Source organism: Micromesistius poutassou (assembly GCF_964030765.1).
Source record: "Micromesistius poutassou genome assembly, chromosome: 22".
Lineage (NCBI taxonomy): Eukaryota > Metazoa > Chordata > Actinopteri > Gadiformes > Gadidae > Micromesistius > Micromesistius poutassou.
This window is the reverse complement of record NC_140292.1, coordinates 13476657-13483117: the sequence shown is the minus strand read 5'-3', so window position 1 is coordinate 13483117 and position 6461 is coordinate 13476657.

The following is a 6461-nucleotide window of genomic DNA, read 5'->3' as shown; positions in this document are numbered from 1 at the left end:
GTCTTTGACATTTGCAGGCGGTACACCAGCAAAGACCATCCGGAGGCCGCTGCGCCCCCGTCTGAAGCCCGTATCGGGGAGGTGAACCCGGGGTCGACCGAGGACATCGCCATGGGACTCGAAGAGGCAATTTGGACAGAGGATCAAAATACACAAAATGGGATCCTTAATTTATAATCCAGAATTGCCTAAACTGTATTATTTTCCCTCATAGCTGGCAGGGAAGAGGGAACTTTCCCACCTGGAAAAGACTAACTGGGAATGTTGGCCGTGGACGAAAGACATCTGTTTAGTTGAGCAGCAGAAGGAGACAGAGGTGGGCGTGATGTGTCCAGACCAGGTCGGTATTATGGCTTCTAACACAAGAACCAATGAATGCTGGAGCTTTAACTCTACTTGGCTGTCACCTTTGGACCTTGTGTCATTTCTGCTGACACAGATGCATTCCCACCGTTCAAGTGAATTGAGTGTGAAGATATTCCCACATTGGAATCGCTGCACTTCCTAGCTTATAAAGTTTGTAAGCAAGATTCCGTCCAAACACCCATCATATAACAAAGTTTTTACACTGCCAAATATGCCCGTCTTATGCGTGCCTTTTTCCCGCCATGGTCTGCGCATTTACACTGCCCGAGGTAGATTGCCGGCTTGAGCCAGCACCCCAATTTACCCTCCTGGACCCTACACACATGGCGGAAATGATGTAAATGCGCTTAGACGGCTCCTGCTGATAATGTGAGAGAAGGCGATGCAGTCGCATTAAATGAAGATGGTGAAAGATGGTGAAAAACAAGTGATCAGCAAAATAAAGAATTGGCATTTTTGCACTTGTAAACGTGAAGACGTGAAGACGGGGGATTTTAACCCCTTGGTTGCACACGGGCAAGACGGTGAAATTGCCAGGCGTGCCAAGATTCAGATTTATCTTAAAGTTCCCACATCAGCCCACTCTTTGGAAAGTCCCGCCCCTACGCAGACTGGGAACCAGCCAAATCTTTCAAGCTCATGTTTCATTTGCTCTGCAGATGATGTATGAGATAGACATCACATCACATCCAACATGAGGTGTGATGAACACGAGAACGGGGGAGGAGCACCGTAGAGGGATTTTCAACAACAACAAAGATGGCTGCCGTGGGTGTAGAACGGTCTGTTGGTTCCGCTATCAAGACAAAGTTAAACAACTGGACGGTATGTGTTCACTAAAAGAAGAACAAACGACTGAACTTAAAGCTTTTGGTGGGAAGAAAGTGGATTTTTTTTCGTGGGTCAGAGCCCATCAGCCGTTGTTATGATTGGTTGAGGGCCGATCCAAATGAGTCCAGAGGTATTTTGGTCTGCGCCCGCTGGTGACCCCTCTTGGAAATCCAAAACTAATGGAGAGGTTCCACATTAATGGCAGTTTGCAGTTCATTCGTCTGGGGATGCCAGACTAATGACAGACGTTCGAAAAATGCCATCTGACTTCTAGGCTTAGGACTTTAAGTGATCATCCTGTCTGTAAAGTGACTTAGACTTAGCAGTCTATCGGGAAGCCATTTCTGTCCCAGTCAGTTCTTTCTTCATGCAATTTAAAGCAGTGCTTTCATAAGCTTTACACACAAACACACACACACATATATATATATATATATATGTGTGTGTGTGTGTGTGCGCGTGTGTGTGTGTGTGTGTGTGTGTGCATGCGTATGTGTGTACTCCATACTTTACTACTACCTCCCAACTACAAGTGGGAACTACTTCTAGTAGTAGTAGTGTATTAGAACTAGTATACTCTGTGAAGCACTATATACAACCTATACTTCATGTGAACAATGCAACTGCTGAAAGCTCCGCGGGGCCTCTTCTACAACAGTGTCGGGGCCTCGGGGGTCTGTCTGGAACCCCCTCCTCACGGCCGGACAGGGACCATCAATCACCAGCTCATCTGTCCCGTCTCAGTTTTCGCTCCGTCTCCATCCTCGCGCATTCTTCGTTATCAATGGCGAAGGAAAGAGGGCAGCACCTCGAGCACCTGGACCAGCTGCAAGCAATCAGGAGCCGCGGAGAAAGACTCCGCACGGCGAGGCTCCAAGTGGGAGCAGTAACCGGGTAGAACAGAACGGGCGACAGCTCATTGAGAGCTTTAACGTTTTCCTCATGTTTTACGTCAGCTATGAAAATAAGCTCTCCCACTACGAATAATTAAGAGTGAGTCAGACGGTAGACGCTGCAGAACTGTTGTAGAAATCATTTATACACAACGCATTGGAAGCAGTTCATGTAGATCACCCTGTGCATCCTTTATGAAAGTAACAATCAATGGAATGTGGTATATGGCCGGGAAACCGCTATACTGTAACTAACCCCCCGCCCCCCCCCCCAACCCCCCCAACCCCAGGGCACAGACAGAACAGAGCCCGACCCTGAATCTCAACACAGCCCATAATGTAAAGAACATAGACATCATCCCCGTGGTGACTGTGCAGTGCAGAGAAAGCAACAAGGACGCAAAGTGAAACCTATGTTATTCATGACCGTTATGGTATGGTATTATGGTATATATGATATGAGGTCAAGTTTGCAATTTCCTTTGCCATGTATAGTCATCTTATGAACAGATTTGGGTATGCTATGAGTGATGTGTTATTCAGTACCTATTGCAATTGGTGAACCTACCAAAAGGAAGATCAAATGAAGGATTGAATCACCTCCTTCAACTGAGCCAACACACAATTATTTATTCAAATGTTCTAATGGAAAAGTCAACTTGATTGCATTGGCCATCGTAATACTATAATTTGTTGGACAGCCAATCTAAAAAGACAGCTGGATACTCATGCAAGTCCAGACTTTACTTAACATTTTCACGAAGGCACACACACACACACACACACACACACACAGCAGTACACGGGCAAGATCCAGCACACACACGCAAACCTGTGCTCCTGCACACACACAGAGACATGCAAATACACACATGCACACACAGACACACCCACACATGAACACATACTTACACACATGAACACACACACCCACACAAACACACACACACACACACACACACATGCACACACACACACACACACACACACACACACACACACACACAGACACACACACACACACACACACACACACACACACACACACACACTAACAGTGCCAAGATCCGACAAACCACACCATCTTGTGCTCCAGCACACACACAGAGGCAATAGAAAACACACACACACACACACACACACACACTGCATGCAGAGAAACCCACATGCACACACTACCAAGTAGAGCCACACACACACACACACACACACACACACACACACGCACACACACCAAAATGCACACACACACACACACACACACACACACACACACACACAGAACCACAAACGCATGCACGCAAAATAAAACCAATTTTTTTTTATTCACTTTGATACATTTGGAAAATCCCTTTTGGCCGGGCGCTCTGTGGCGGCAGATTGTCTCAGTCAGCCGAGCGCGGCGGTGAATAGCTCCTCCGTATGCCCGCTCCCCCAGTAGTCAGCCATCGCACCGAGCCCCTTTCCCCCCACGGGCTGTGATTCATTCCTCCCGGCAGCCAGGAGCAGCCAGGACGACGCACAGATCACGTCACTTCAGACGTCCCTCCAGGACTCTCACAAAGTGGCTGCCCTGCAGACCACTCCACTGGATACAGCGGAGTGGTCTGCAGAGCGTTGCACAACAGCGAGCGTTGATAAAAGTCACCGTGGTTATATATTCTGACTAAAGATGTTTTGATGTTGTGATGTTTTGATTTGACGAATAGCGAATGTAGAACATGCATCCCTAAAATGAATAAATGCACAGCAATCATAACCCTGCGTAGAAGTCCATGGATTCATTCGAATGAGCTTAAAGTCCTTGTGCCTTCCTGCAGCTCATCTTCCACATCACAACCTGCCCCGTGACTTACCTGCTGCCGCGCCGATCCACCGGGCTGCACAAGTCTCCACAGGTGAGGCGGTGCGCTCTCTGCGAGTCCTGCCCCAGCCAACCGCCTGGGCTCTTAGATATAACCACGATATCTGGTGTCACCGCTTCATCGAGGGGGAAAAAATTAAATATTCTCAGTTTTTCTTTCCTTTCCTCCTCTTTTTTTCTTTGTCTCCTCTCGTCAGCGTTGGCTCCTGGGGACCCTTCTCCCCTGGCACTGTGCAGAGCCTGGCAGCCAACGAGAGAGAGGGACAGATCGAGAGAGAGAGAGAGAGAGAGAGAGGCAGATGGAGAGTGCGAGGGAGAGGAAGAGAGAGTGCGAGCGATGTGGCAGGCTGTGAGGAGGGGAAAATGTCTTTTTAAAGTGTGAGGAGTCCAGCGCAGCTCGGACCCCCAGATGCTAAACTCAACCCTTAAATAGCCGGCGCTCTACATTCCCCCCCACCCCGTCCTCCTCTCTCCCCCCCACCCCGTCCTCCTCTCTCCCCCCCACCCCGTCCTCCTCTCTCCCTCTCCCCCCCACCCCATCCTCCTCTCTCCCCCACCCTGTCCTCCTCCCTCTCTCTCCCATCCCGTCCTCCTCTCTCTCTCTCTCCCCCATCCCATCCTCCTCCCTCTCTCTCCCATCCCCTCCTCCTCTCCCTCTCCCTCCCCCCACCCCCTCCTCCTCTCCCTCTCCCTCTCTCTCCCACCCCCTCCTCCTCTCCTTCCCCCCTCCCCTCCACCTCTCCCTCCCCCTCTCCCCTCCTCCCCTCCTCCTCTTCCTCCCCCCTCCCCTCCTCCTCTCCCTCTCTCTCCCACCCCGTCCCTCTCCCCCCCACCCCCTCCCCCTCCCCCTCTCTCCCCGGCGCACACCAGATTCCACCGCGGCGTTTTGGAGGCTAGTCTAGATGCCGTTGTTATTGGGTCATGGCACACAAACTATGACCGAGGGAAACAGTGAGTGCGGTTGGAGGAGGACCTGATGGGAAACGCCAGGAGAGGTAACAGGATGGCATAGGGATGCCCTGTATGTAGACTACACCTTTATTTATAAAACAGGGTTAGTCTACCAGTCAAAGCTTAGGAATCTGCTTCATATTTACATTTACATTTAACTTCAAAATGTGGAGAGAAACAGCCATTTTCGGATATGTGGTCCCGCTCACTTTGTGAATGAACTATACTGCACTGTTATAACCAACTCTGATCAGTATCCCATAAACAACTGAACCACAGGGAAAGGCTAGTGGTTTTAGTGTAAGGACCTGGTCTCTCTCCAGATCAAACCTTAAAGGACCATCGCTCTGGGTGATCATAGTCCTCTCTCCTTCACTAATACATCCGTTACCAATACAATTCAAAATGACCAAATTATACCAATTCTGCCTCAAGAGCATTTTCCATGAGCGCCCCTCCCCACCAACATAAACAATAGCAAGTCAGAGGACTTTGTTACAAGGATTCATTGTTGGGTAAAGTACCTGTGTGGTGGGGATTGAGCTTTGTTTTGGTCCAACATGTTCACAAACTCTGAGCTGAAGCTCCAAAAGACCAGAGTGCTGTATTGTTATTGTTGACAATATGTGTGGAGGAACGTTCTCACACTGCATCCACAGAAACAGGACCAAGAGGAACGTTTCAGTGAAGAACTGCCTGCTCCACCCACCCTGCTCCACCCTGCCTGCTCCACCCTGCCTGCTCCACCCACCCTGCTCCACCCTGCCTGCTCCACCCTGCCTGCTCCACCCTGCTCCACCCTGCCTGCTCCACCCTGCTCCACCCTGCCTGTTCCACCCTGCTGTAGCCTGCCTGCTCCACCCTGCCTGCCCGTCCATCTCGAGGTCAAGTTTTATTAGAGAAACCCAACCTGGTTTCAGTCATTTAAAACATTTTGTAGAAAAATGTAGCTGAACACCAACTATCCAGTAAACACGTCCAATCTCAACAGTCACTATTAAACCAGAAACTTCTTTACAGGAAAGAGTTATTAAACAATACCAAGACTTCACTTGAATAAGATTCCTAGTATAGCTTATCGTTAGAGCTGTTTCACCGAGATAATGAAATGTAAATCATTAATGACACTCACGGTTTGTTCAAGAAACTTGGCTTGCAGGCATAAAGACAGATACTTTCTTTCATTTTCCAGGGGGAGGTATTGATTTAGTCTCCTGTTTTACATGGAGAACTGAGGGAATAGTTTCGATGTGAGTTTCACTTTCACTGAGAGTTGGACATGTGTTTCACACATAGACACATACCTTGACCTACATACAAAACAGTTTACCAGGTGTGATGATTTTTATTATATTCCATCGCTGGCCTGCCTGTGTGACTCTCCGATGTTAAATACATAAATAAATAGATATTAAAGACATGAGAATATAAGAATAAAGAGAAAATCCCTGACTTTATTATTTACTATAAGCCTTAGAAAGAAAAATAGCACTGTATGTTAAATAAACTCAGCGAGGAATCCACCTTATTCTGAAAAGCCCAACACTTAGTTAGAC